Source organism: Spea bombifrons, chromosome 2 (genome assembly GCF_027358695.1).
Source record: "Spea bombifrons isolate aSpeBom1 chromosome 2, aSpeBom1.2.pri, whole genome shotgun sequence".
In the NCBI taxonomy this organism is placed as follows: Eukaryota; Metazoa; Chordata; class Amphibia; order Anura; family Pelobatidae; genus Spea; species Spea bombifrons.
Genome location: NC_071088.1, coordinates 112,631,935 through 112,645,304, shown reverse-complemented (window position 1 = coordinate 112,645,304; position 13,370 = coordinate 112,631,935). Strand labels below are relative to the sequence as shown.

The following is a 13,370-nucleotide window of genomic DNA, read 5'->3' as shown; positions in this document are numbered from 1 at the left end:
GGTGGTAAATAAGTAGAAAGGTCTCCCAGCAGGAGTGGTAGAGCCAAAAACATTCAGGAAATTGAAGCATGCATGAGGTAAAACTGTCCTGAATCTAAGACAAGACCGAGGACTGATTTAAGTCTGAGTTTTTGCATCAGGAACAATTTGGTAGACTTGATGGACCGAATGGTTCTTCTCTGCAGTCGAATTCTGTGTTTCTAAATAAAGGAAATACATTTTGCTGTTTCTAGCTATGTGTAAATAGTGACTCTTCCTCTAATATTATACCTCAGTAAAGCATAAGCCACAACTGGCCAGTCTTTAAATAGTTAAAAGAAATCATATGATGGGAAAGCAAAATCATGGGTTACCATGGTTACAAGTATATATCTGGTCCAGTCCAATTATGGATCTTCTAGGTTTGGAAGCTTGATAGGTTTATGGTGTTTTGTTTTGTTTTTTTTTTAAGCCTTACTGACTGTCACTGTGTGACATTGTTCATTATAATTATTACACCACATATAATTATCACATATCACACATTTTTCTTCTCAGAGGAGGTTAATTACTCAACATGAGTCACCCAATAGACTCATGCTTTTGGATTCTTTCTCAATGTCTCCTTGTCTTCTCCCCCCTTTCCGCTTCTTCTTGTCCTTAACATATCGGGGTGCAGCCTCCGCACATACCACGTAAACACGTTGCTGAACGCATCTCTGCATGGGAAATAGCTGGGGTGGAGAAAGGGGCAAATGGGGATGCTGCAGAATCCCCCAGGCATTTGCAAAAACGACATAAAATAAAGAAAGAAAGGACATCTCGGCTATCATGTGCATTAAAGTGCATATGGTGGCTGCAGTCTCCCTTTTTCTTACTTGAAACTGGAACACGGGAACCCTAACCAAACTCTGTGCACCTTCTCTAAAATGTGGCCATGGTAGGAGAATATATTTAGCCTGAATGGTTGGTCTATTCTACAAAAGCCTGATCTTTTATCATCAGCTTGTCAGATTTCAGTATTGGTTCTATGTTTTGAAAGACTCCTTTGGAACCAGGAACATGATTAATTCCAAGCATCACGGTATTATTTATTATTATCAATAATAATATTTTCTTTGTAAACTGGATGGGAAACAGTCGTATCGTGTATAGAACAGTATATGATTAGCATGGTTGATTTTAATTTTTTTTCTTTTCACTGTTCCTGTGAATGAAACAATTGTGTTTGCTCTTAACATTACCTATTCCTCGAAGAACGTCACCATTGTACATTTTCCGGACCAAGTAAGTGGTGTATTCTGCGTCTGCATTTAAGAAAACGCATACAAATTGTTTTGGTTTTGATTGTTGATCTCAAACCATAGTGTTTTCACCATTCAACAGAGGAGAAGAGACTTGCTGATCAGTCAGGGAGCAACTGGCAGCATCTCCCTAAATTACATATTAACAAAAAACAAATACAAACTCCATAATAAGGGCCAGCATATACAAGGAAATAATGGGAGGGGGGAAAAATATTTTCCTTTCTACTCTTTTGGTCCTTTTTTTCATGCCGTGTGATAATCATGTATGTGCGGTATACTCGCCACCAGCCAGCACTGGCTCCCACAAAAGTTCCACGGATTCTAACAAGACTCCCCACACACAAGGGTCAAAAGCACTCCTATCGACTGCTTTCCTGTCACTAAAGTGGCAAGAAAACAGTCTACTGAGGGGTAAGCTCCTAAAAAGTTCGTAGCAGCTGGAATCTGAATTCAAATAACAACATTTTTTTTTCTTTTCATAGATTGTTCTTCCAGCAAAATCAGACCATTCCTTCTTTACAGTGGATGCTGTTGAATGTTTTCTAGTTTTGAATAATTTTTCTCGCTGTAGAATGATGGACTTTTAAATTGTTTGGAAATGGCCTTATAACCCTTTGCAGATTGATGGGCAGCAACAATCATTGCTGATGTCTTTCCTCCAAACCAGCAAACTGCTAATACTTAGTTTTTCACACACACTGGTTTTCCATTTTGGCTTTATGTTTGTTAAATCATGACACCTGTAATATGTCATGTGTTGTTCATCTGAGGTTGTGTTTACCCAATTTTTAGACCTGCTAAGGAACGGATGATTGAATTCTTTGGTTTTACATATCAGGACATAATAACAAAGAGAGTGTACTTTTTGTTTTCACACTAAGGCTAGGTTTCCACTTGGGTTTTTGTCCGGCGTTTTTTTCTTGATGAAAAACGCCAGGAAAACTGCCAAGAAAACTGCCACTGCATTTACCTGCGTTTTGGCGTTTTTTCTGCAGTTTTTTCTGGCGTTTTAGCCTTTCTGTGGAAATTGCTTTTTTTGACCTTAGGCAGTTTTTCCAGCCTTTACAAGTTAGAAGTTTCACCCAGCTAAAAGGGATTAGGATAAATGGCAAGCATCTGCCCTCTCCTGATGTCATTTACTTGGTAGACCCTTTTGTCTCTTTTCTGTGGTTTGTAAGGCATGCTTTATTTCGAATGTCTGCTCCTCTGGGAAGATTGGCCCCAAATGATGGTGCAAATTGTTTGCTGTTGCTTTTGGCACGCAGGATCCGGTCGCGTATGTTTGTTTGTAATGGCATGTTTGTTCCAAATGGTGTAAAATTCAATATGAACCAGTCCAGGACTTTGTTTTGTGTGAAACTGTTTGTTTTCAGCCTATTTCTCGTAGGACACACAGATACTGGGTCCATCCTCTGCATTGTAACTGTGGAAAAAACGCCATAAAAAACGCCAAGGCAATAAACCCACATGGCTTTTTCATGGCGTTTTTTCTCTCCCATAGACTTCTATTGGAGAAAAAAAGCCAAGATTTCTTGCAAAAAACGCCAGAGTGTCAACATGCTGCAGTTTTGAAAAACTGCCACAGAGCCCAAAAAAGCAGAAAAACGCCAAAGAGGACTGAAAAAACGCCAGACAGAAAAACGCCAAGTGGAAATTGCATTTTGCGATTTCCTATTGAAGAACAGCTAACATCTGGCTGCAGCCGTTTTTCACAAAAAAACGCCAGGTGGCGCTATTGGCGTTTTTATAGGCGTTTTTAGCAAAAAAAACCCAAATGGAAACCAAGCCTAAGTACAGTTTCTTGTTTGGTAGAGCTGTTACATTTAAGTAGCAGGTGTGGAATGCCTGCAACATGATTTTAAATGTGCTTGTAGCTCATATTGCCTTTCAGTAACAAAGGTTTGTCATTTAAATTCTTGATGATGATAAACTCTCAGCATAATATTAATATTATCTTTTTGTTTAGACAACGTGTCCGTTTTCTGGTTATTCATAGCTTCACTGTGGAGGTCTTGGAGCAGATCATAGGCTGGATCTATTTCTTGGTCTGGTCTGTGTCCTTTTATCTACAAGTGTTTGAGAACTGGCAAAGGAAAAGGTACCAACTATTTACATAAATTGAAGTTACTGATGACCTAGCATGTATGCAGAAAACTAGTTATAGGCATATATCTTGCTGAATTTGTTGGTAGGAAATGTATGCGGAAAAAAGGGAGGGTGGTAGATAAATGGCACAGCCTCCCATCAGAAGTGGTAGAGGCTAATACAGTAAGGGAATTGGATAGGTATAAAGCTATCCTGAATCTTAGATGAGACTGAGGACTGATTAAGATGTGAGAGGGCAGACTAGATGGGCTGAATGGCTCTTATGTGACATCAAATTCTGCGTTCCGTGAATAGCAGAAATTGATCCCCTATTTAAGCGACCTAGGGTTCTATGCTACTTCGTTACAATGCAAACCTGAAAACATGTGCATAGCTATACAATACAGCAATGAAAGGAATTAAAATAAATCTGGAATGCTTAACATTTACAATACATAATATAAAAAAACCTTTTTGTATGGGGGGGAAAAAAACCTTCTATATGGAATTCAATTTGTGGCCAGAAAGGGCAAATCTATCTATCTATAGCTAGCTATTCTTAAAAGTTTGTAGGGCAGGAAAGAAAAAGTTTATAGTTTTCAAGAACACACATGTTCTTTCTATACAGCATTTTAGACCAACTGCTTGTAAATGTAGAGATTATTTTTATCGGTGGTTTCATGGTTATGGCTTTGTGCTGCATTTTGCTTTGCTTTGAAGAAGGATAATTATGAATATCGTTTAATCAATTTCTATCTGCAGTTATTAGCAAACCAACTCCCAATGGGGGAAAGCAGTGCCATTTTGTGCTTGAGCTGTACCGTATACCCCGGCTTTACTGTGGACAGTAATGATAATAATGTTTTGTGTTAATTGCAGCGTTGTGGGACTGAGTTTTGATTTTTTGGCATTGAATCTCCCTGGTTTCATTGCATACAGCGTTTTCAATGTTGGGCTGTTCTGGATATCATACATTAGGGCAGTGAGTCTCAACTCATGGGTCGCGACCCTGTCTTCAGGGGGTCGCGGAGGGTCAGGGGCGGACTGGAGGCATACCGGGAAAATGTCGCTTTCCTGGGGCTGCCTTACACATTCTAGTGGCAATCCGCGAGCAGCAGGCTGTCAGGACCGTGGCCGCAACAATCAGGGCCATCAGGCAGCCTCCGGTCCGGCATGTACTTTAGTATTACCCCCCGACCGCAAAGCAAGTTGCTTGATTGGTTTGCAGTCGCTGTCTGTTCCTAGTGGGAGCTGAATAAAGTTTTTCTCTGATTGCTCCTCCCCTCTTCCTGCTGCAGCCCGCGGGCAGCCTTTCCACTCCCTCATCTTTTCTGAGGTTATTTTTGGGTCACAACTTAATGACCAAAGACAAATGTGGGTCCTGAGGATACACGGGTTGAGAACCACTGCATTAGGGTAGGTTTTTAATTTCCTCTGCTAATCTGTCGGGCAGTTCATCAAACTATGTCTGGAACTATTATTATAGGAAGAATTTCTTCAGATGTATCCCAACGGAGTCATCCCAGTGGATTTTTTTCAGCCTCCATGCGGTGCTGCTTACGATCATTACTATCATTCAATGCTGCATTTACGAAGTGCGTGACATCAACAGAACTAAACATTTCTTGTAAATTGAATTTTGCTGAATATCGGTCACAATCCACTTTATGCTTGAGCTTTGTAAATACTTAAAGGGGCAGGGAGCACTGGTCTGGAACAGGTCTAGACAGAAAAACACCATTGATTGTCGGGCATCTTGCCAGACCTCCTGTTTTACAGGAGGACTTTATTATTTACAAAAATGATTACTTTCACCATCGTGGAATGCATTGCGTCAAAAAAAAAAGAACATCATACATGCTAGACATTTATACCCAGCGTTATTTGTTTTTTACTGTTTCTGTATACTTTGTGCATCAGCTCTAATGTTGCCAGTACATATACATTTTAAAGACTTGTATTTTGTTTTCACAGCGGGGTATCCAGAAAGTTTCCAAAGTAGCCATCGGCCTCCTTGTCATTGCCTGGTTATTTGCTTTCAGCATGCTGATTGTGGCCGAGGTTGGGAAGGTCACGTGGCTGCAGTTCTTATTCTGCTTCTGGCACATTAAGTTGGCCATTACGCCCATGAAGTACTTCCCTCAGGTAAAGTGTTGACGTTACCATGGATCTTCAATCAGAAATACATTGATTATTAACTATTTTCACTTGCACTCAAGCTTATCTGGAAGATCTACAGATCTTTTCAAATAATGTACGAGGGTCTGTAAATAACACCTGATACAGCGTCTTGTCAGCCTATTTCTCGTAGGACACACAGATACTGGGTCCATCCTCTGCATTGTAACTGTGGAAAAAAACGCCATAAAAAACGCCAAGGCAATAAACCCACATGGCTTTTTCATGGCGTTTTTTCTCTCCCATAGACTTCTATTGGAGAAAAAAAGCCAAGATTTCTTGCAAAAAACGCCAGAGTGTCAACATGCTGCAGTTTTGAAAAACTGCCACAGAGCCCAAAAAAGCAGAAAAACGCCAAAGAGGACTGAAAAAACGCCAGACAGAAAAACGCCAAGTGGAAATTGCATTTTGCGATTTCCTATTGAAGAACAGCTAACATCTGGCTGCAGCCGTTTTTCACAAAAAAACGCCAGGTGGCGCTATTGGCGTTTTTATAGGCGTTTTTAGCAAAAAAAAAACCCAAATGGAAACCAAGCCTAAGTACAGTTTCTTGTTTGGTAGAGCTGTTACATTTAAGTAGCAGGTGTGGAATGCCTGCAACATGATTTTAAATGTGCTTGTAGCTCATATTGCCTTTCAGTAACAAAGGTTTGTCATTTAAATTCTTGATGATGATAAACTCTCAGCATAATATTAATATTATCTTTTTGTTTAGACAACGTGTCCGTTTTCTGGTTATTCATAGCTTCACTGTGGAGGTCTTGGAGCAGATCATAGGCTGGATCTATTTCTTGGTCTGGTCTGTGTCCTTTTATCTACAAGTGTTTGAGAACTGGCAAAGGAAAAGGTACCAACTATTTACATAAATTGAAGTTACTGATGACCTAGCATGTATGCAGAAAACTAGTTATGGGCATATATCTTGCTGAATTTGTTGGTAGGAAATGTATGCGGAAAAAAGGGAGGGTGGTAGATAAATGGCACAGCCTCCCATCAGAAGTGGTAGAGGCTAATACAGTAAGGGAATTGGATAGGTATAAAGCTATCCTGAATCTTAGATGAGACTGAGGACTGATTAAGATGTGAGAGGGCAGACTAGATGGGCTGAATGGCTCTTATGTGACATCAAATTCTGCGTTCCGTGAATAGCAGAAATTGATCCCCTATTTAAGCGACCTAGGGTTCTATGCTACTTCGTTACAATGCAAACCTGAAAACATGTGCATAGCTATACAATACAGCAATGAAAGGAATTAAAATAAATCTGGAATGCTTAACATTTACAATACATAATATAAAAAAACCTTTTTGTATGGGGGGGAAAAAAACCTTCTATATGGAATTCAATTTGTGGCCAGAAAGGGCAAATCTATCTATCTATAGCTAGCTATTCTTAAAAGTTTGTAGGGCAGGAAAGAAAAAGTTTATAGTTTTCAAGAACACACATGTTCTTTCTATACAGCATTTTAGACCAACTGCTTGTAAATGTAGAGATTATTTTTATCGGTGGTTTCATGGTTATGGCTTTGTGCTGCATTTTGCTTTGCTTTGAAGAAGGATAATTATGAATATCGTTTAATCAATTTCTATCTGCAGTTATTAGCAAACCAACTCCCAATGGGGGAAAGCAGTGCCATTTTGTGCTTGAGCTGTACCGTATACCCCGGCTTTACTGTGGACAGTAATGATAATAATGTTTTGTGTTAATTGCAGCGTTGTGGGACTGAGTTTTGATTTTTTGGCATTGAATCTCCCTGGTTTCATTGCATACAGCGTTTTCAATGTTGGGCTGTTCTGGATATCATACATTAGGGCAGTGGGTCTCAACTCATGGGTCGCGACCCTGTCTTCAGGGGGTCGCGGAGGGTCAGGGGCGGACTGGAGGCATACCGGGAAAATGTCGCTTTCCTGGGGCTGCCTTACACATTCTAGCGGCAATCCGCGAGCAGCAGGCTGTCAGGACCGTGGCCGCAACAATCAGGGCCATCAGGCAGCCTCCGGTCCGGCATGTACTTTAGTATTACCCCCCGACCGCAAAGCAAGTTGCTTGATTGGTTTGCAGTCGCTGTCTGTTCCTAGTGGGAGCTGAATAAAGTTTTTCTCTGATTGCTCCTCCCCTCTTCCTGCTGCAGCCCGCGGGCAGCCTTTCCACTCCCTCATCTTTTCTGAGGTTATTTTTGGGTCACGACTTAATGACCAAAGACAAATGTGGGTCCTGAGGATACACGGGTTGAGAACCACTGCATTAGGGTAGGTTTTTAATTTCCTCTGCTAATCTGTCGGGCAGTTCATCAAACTATGTCTGGAACTATTATTATAGGAAGAATTTCTTCAGATGTATCCCAACGGAGTCATCCCAGTGGATTTTTTTCAGCCTCCATGCGGTGCTGCTTACGATCATTACTATCATTCAATGCTGCATTTACGAAGTGAGTGACATCAACAGAACTAAACATTTCTTGTAAATTGAATTTTGCTGAATATCGGTCACAATCCACTTTATGCTTGAGCTTTGTAAATACTTAAAGGGGCAGGGAGCACTGGTCTGGAACAGGTCTAGACAGAAAAACACCATTGATTGTCGGGCATCTTGCCAGACCTCCTGTTTTACAGGAGGACTTTATTATTTACAAAAATGATTACTTTCACCATCGTGGAATGCATTGCGTCAAAAAAAAAAAGAACATCATACATGCTAGACATTTATACCCAGCGTTATTTGTTTTTTACTGTTTCTGTATACTTTGTGCATCAGCTCTAATGTTGCCAGTACATATACATTTTAAAGACTTGTATTTTGTTTTCACAGCGGGGTATCCAGAAAGTTTCCAAAGTAGCCATCGGCCTCCTTGTCATTGCCTGGTTATTTGCTTTCAGCATGCTGATTGTGGCCGAGGTTGGGAAGGTCACGTGGCTGCAGTTCTTATTCTGCTTCTCGCACATTAAGTTGGCCATTACGCTCATGAAGTACTTCCCTCAGGTAAAGTGTTGACGTTACCATGGATCTTCAATCAGAAATACATTGATTATTAACTATTTTCACTTGCACTCAAGCTTATCTGGAAGATCTACAGATCTTTTCAAATAATGTACGAGGGTCTGTAAATAACACCTGATACAGCGTCTTGTAATGTAAAACTAGAGAAGTTCTGCTGCTGAAAGTTGTAATCGTCATTTACACACCAGCATGTAATGTTGATCTGTAGAAAGGAGTCTCACCATGAATCTCCCTAAAGGTGCTGTTCCATCTAGCAATTTTTTTCCCTAAATACTTACATTTTTATCCACTACTCTTGTATACACGTTGAATAAACGTATTCCTGTTTTTAAATACTATACTCTTTTTCTGTAGATTCTTTTTCAAATCCTTTCAGTGACTTAACAGTAGTACAGCAATAAAAAAAATGAAAGCTGTTTTCACGTCTGGCAGAAAATAAAATGGCAGGCTCCGCTTTCCTCCCTTTACATGATGCAACTTGTATCTGGTAATATTTTATGAGGCACCCTAGGTGGAACAGGTCTTTTAAGATGTGTAGAGACCTAGACATTGTTTGATTCATTACTCGCCATCAACTTGTTTGTTTTTATTATGTTATATGGAACACAATTTGCATTTCCCAGGCTTACATGAACTTCCGTCGGAAAAGCACTGAAGGATGGAGTATCGGAAATGTTCTGCTAGATTTTATAGGATGAAGTTTCAGTATAATCCAAATGTTTTTACAGTCTTATAACAATGGTAAGTATAAAAACGATGATATTAAAACCGTGCAATTTTTTATCTTCAGTGAAAAGGACTCTAACCATAAGCCAATGCTTGCATCTTGTCCATTGACGAGTTTAGTGTACAATGGGCGTGCATACGGAACATAATATGAACAAAATATGCATTAGGAACCATTTTGTTTGTAGTCATGTTCAGCATTATCTGCTGTATCATTACTTAAAGACAGTGAATTATTGTGTGAAATATTGGTTACCTAAGTGAGCTTTTCTTTTAAGCAAAAACAAAAAAATAAATTTCTATATGGTTGATCTAACTTTATTTTATTATGTATGATCTTAAACAACGGTAAGAATGTTGAGTCTGGGGAAGAGGAAAGAAGGTTTCTACACCAGCACAGACGGGGGTTCTTTACAGTAAGAGCGGTGAGATTATGGAACTCTCTGCCAGAGGAAGTGGTAATGGTAAAGTCAATAAAAGAGTTCAAAAGGAGCTTGGACGTGTTTCTTGAAAGCAATAATATTACAAGTTATGGATATTAGGGACAGAACGTTGATCCAGGGATTTATTCTGACATATTTGGAGTCGGGAAGGGTTTAAGATTTGTGTCTTTTAGGGATTTTTCACAGCATGGTGGCATTAGGAGTAAAACAATAATGCTTCCTAGAATATATACTTTATAATATCTATAATATTTAGCTTGACTGTTCTTTAAACACATTACCAAAAAAATGTTTAAGTCGCGAGTCTGTTATCTTAAAGTTTTCTTTTATCTACAAAACCACAGATGGATTGTTATTTATAATTATCTGATAAATATCACTGTATTGTATGGGCAGCAGTTCATTTCTGTTACAGCATTTGATTGTTCCATTTGTTTTTGGTGAATTGTATTGTATTGAAGTACTTTTATAAATGAATAAAACAACACATTTAAGATTTTGTAAACTGCAATGTGTACTTTGGTCAGCAGTGGAAAGTTAAATGATTTTTACGTATCTTCAAAATAAACGAATGACATTGTTTAATATTAATGGGCCTTTTCAAAACAGTTTTTGTAGTTCACCAGTAACCGCGTTTCGGATAGAATAGGATTGATTGTTGAAAATGTACAATGAATGATTAATAAATGCAGAATGTACTGTGTAAAAAAAAATAAAAAAAATGCATTCCTGGTCAAGCAAAAACAATCTTATCTGTTCTACATGTCTGATAATAACAAAAGGTTATGGGGCACTTGAAGCAATCGCCTACATAGCAAAAGAACAGGTAAAACTGATAACCCAGGGTCTTGGTTGGAGGTATTATTGCTTCTAGTAAATACATCTACATGAATAAATATATATGTAAACACAAGCTACATTTGGTAATGTTGGACAGAGATCAAAACCAGAATAAAGGTAACGTGGAAGCTAATGCTGCAGAATAACTTTGAGGCCAATCGGGTGCCTCTCTGATGGTATTGTATGATCAATAAGTATCTGCCCATACTGCTCAGCATTGAAGAAACCATTGAGTCTGAACAAATCCCCAACTCTATTTGCAGAAATGCAGCCCCACACTTGTACACACGTTGTTTGCATGTTCGAGGTACGGCTTTTGACTGCAAGTCTTCCGTGAAGAACAGTTTAGACCAGACTTCTATAGTCAGTAGATGCATGTATCTGGGTACCATTGGTTTCAGCCAATGCTGAGTTGATGAGACTGCTGGACATCTCCCGATTCTGAAAGAAAGTAAGCATTATGCGTCTTTCATCTGCTGCACTAAGGTTCCTTGGCGGACCACTGCATCTACAGTCCTCAACATTGCCCGTTTGTATTTGGTTTCTTCAAAAGAGCTTGGACGGGACATCTGGAAACCCATATCTGCCTTGAAATTGTCGGCTCAGAGAGTTCTTGTGAATTCCGTATAACTTCCTTGTGTCTTTTTGCTCATTTAATCATACACCTAACTACATGCCTACAAAATCCCTGATTTTGTGCAGATTGTGGTCACGCAAAATTATTAATTTTGATTCAGATTTTTCTTCTGTTCGCGTACTTTTTAGCATTTAACAAAATTCCAACTACTAACATGTCTTATTTGAACGCCTTCTTACTTTTCACAACTTTTCACAAATATCTACAACTTTTACACAGAACTGTATGTATATTAGGTATTGTTTTATGTAGTGCTGTCATATTCTGCAATGGGTGGTATCACTACTGAGGAGATGATGCTGAACACAATATTGGGTATTTCTAAACTTAGGACAAATATAATCTTTTTTAGCAGGCTTTTTTTATTTAAATAGAAGGCATATTTTGTACATTTTTTATAGGAAGTTAGATGAAATGATAAAAATGGTATCTAAAGAAAGCCCTAACCCCCCTCCCAAAAAAATTAACAAACAACAAGAGAGAAAATAAATTTAAAGCTAAAAACAAGGACCACAAAAATGTTAAAACTGCCTTGGTCCAGGAGGGTACAAAGAGAAAAAACAGCTCTTAAGGGGTTAAACAGTGGAAATCAATATTACAAAGAACTTTGCGTGGGTTACAAAAGTTTTAAAAACATTTGGCATCCATGACAGGGAGAAAGTTAGTTGTAGCGTCCGTTGCACTGCATATTTTACAGACAGTACTGTCACAATGATCTTAAGAGATTTAGAATTTATTGACGGTTATGATATATATACATACATTTAAAGGGTACAACAAAAAATAATGACAGCAATTAAGATGAAACAGTAAAAAATAGAAATGCCAGAACACATCACTAACATGTCTGTGTCAGGTAAGAATTAACAGATCATTTTGGTGAATATTAACAGTAATGTAACGTGTTTAACCCAAACCCATTACACACTAGCCTGCTGAACAGACTATAAATGAAGAAGAAGGTAATATTTTGCAGCAGGTGTGGGAGGGAAAATGACAGTTATGCGTTAATACAATGACTATTACTTTAAAACCCCACAGGATCGAATGAGGCTCACACAGATAAGGTGCTAACATAAGGTTATGTACTAACCTTCGGAGAAGCCGGGGCTGCCTGTCAGTTACAGCTCATCCCTCCTGCTGCATTACAGTTATAACCGTGTTTGAATGTGCGAGTGAAACTTCAGTTACACACAGAAACTGACTCGGGTAATGGAGGGAAACCGCTGCTAATCAGTGACTGATAACAACCCCTGTATAATTATACAAAATCTGATCCCTGCCAGCACACAGAGATCAGCTAATGGATCAGAATGATAAGGGGGAGATGGGGTGGTCTTTTTGCATATTGTTGATGTATAGCTGTATCAGCTAAGCAGTCCACATATATCACCCAAATAAAATAGGTATAAAATAAGCAAACTGGACAAATAACAGACAAAATAGGTTAAAAAACCTAGGCATATGAGTAAGAATGACATTACAGAGACATATTAAAAACATAAAAATTGTTTTTGTCCTGTAGTGTAAAAAGATTCAAGGTTTTTTAGTCGGTTGAAACAAAAACAAATGGTTTATATATATAGATATAAAGGTAACTTATATCATAATTCATAAGTGTTTCTTTTAAAGATACAAACAATTTAGGACAAAATATGGGACTATCCCTTTAAAATCATCTGGGACACTTAGCATCAGTAGTGCTATCATGAAGAGAAAATACTGTGACATCACAATGACAAGCACCGATAACTGCTGCAAGATTTCATCATCTACAGACACATCTGAGGCTGTGACGGTGCTTCACCTGCATGAAGGGTTTGTCTGCAGACATGGAGCTTTAACACAGATCCAGCCTTACAATCTCCCAAGAGGCAGGACAATCCTTCAAGGCATGGACCCAGAGGCTTCGTGAGCCCAGAGGTAGCCTTTATTTTGGGTATATTTATAGCATTACTAACATAATGATTTTAATGGCAGATTAACTTGTAAAGGGATTAAGGAAAAAGGAAATGGAAAGTAGGGGTAGAAATGAGATATGCAAACATCCACATCTATGCGGATCAGAACCTTTAAAGTTCTTTAAATATTACAAAATTGCTTTTTATTTGTAACTTTTTTTTAAAGAGGGACATTTATATAATAGAGCATCAGTCTATTACCAGTTTATTTTGTTT

The 13,370-nt window shown here is 38.6% G+C and overlaps 2 pseudogenes; both read left to right on the top strand.

Annotated features, from left to right (window-relative positions):
* The first annotated feature begins 3,060 nt into the window (after positions 1–3,060).
* Positions 3,061–5,528, top strand: LOC128473802 (cystinosin-like; annotated as a pseudogene).
* Positions 5,529–6,072: 544 nt separating this feature from the next.
* Positions 6,073–13,108, top strand: LOC128473801 (cystinosin-like; annotated as a pseudogene).
* Positions 13,109–13,370: the final 262 nt, after the last annotated feature.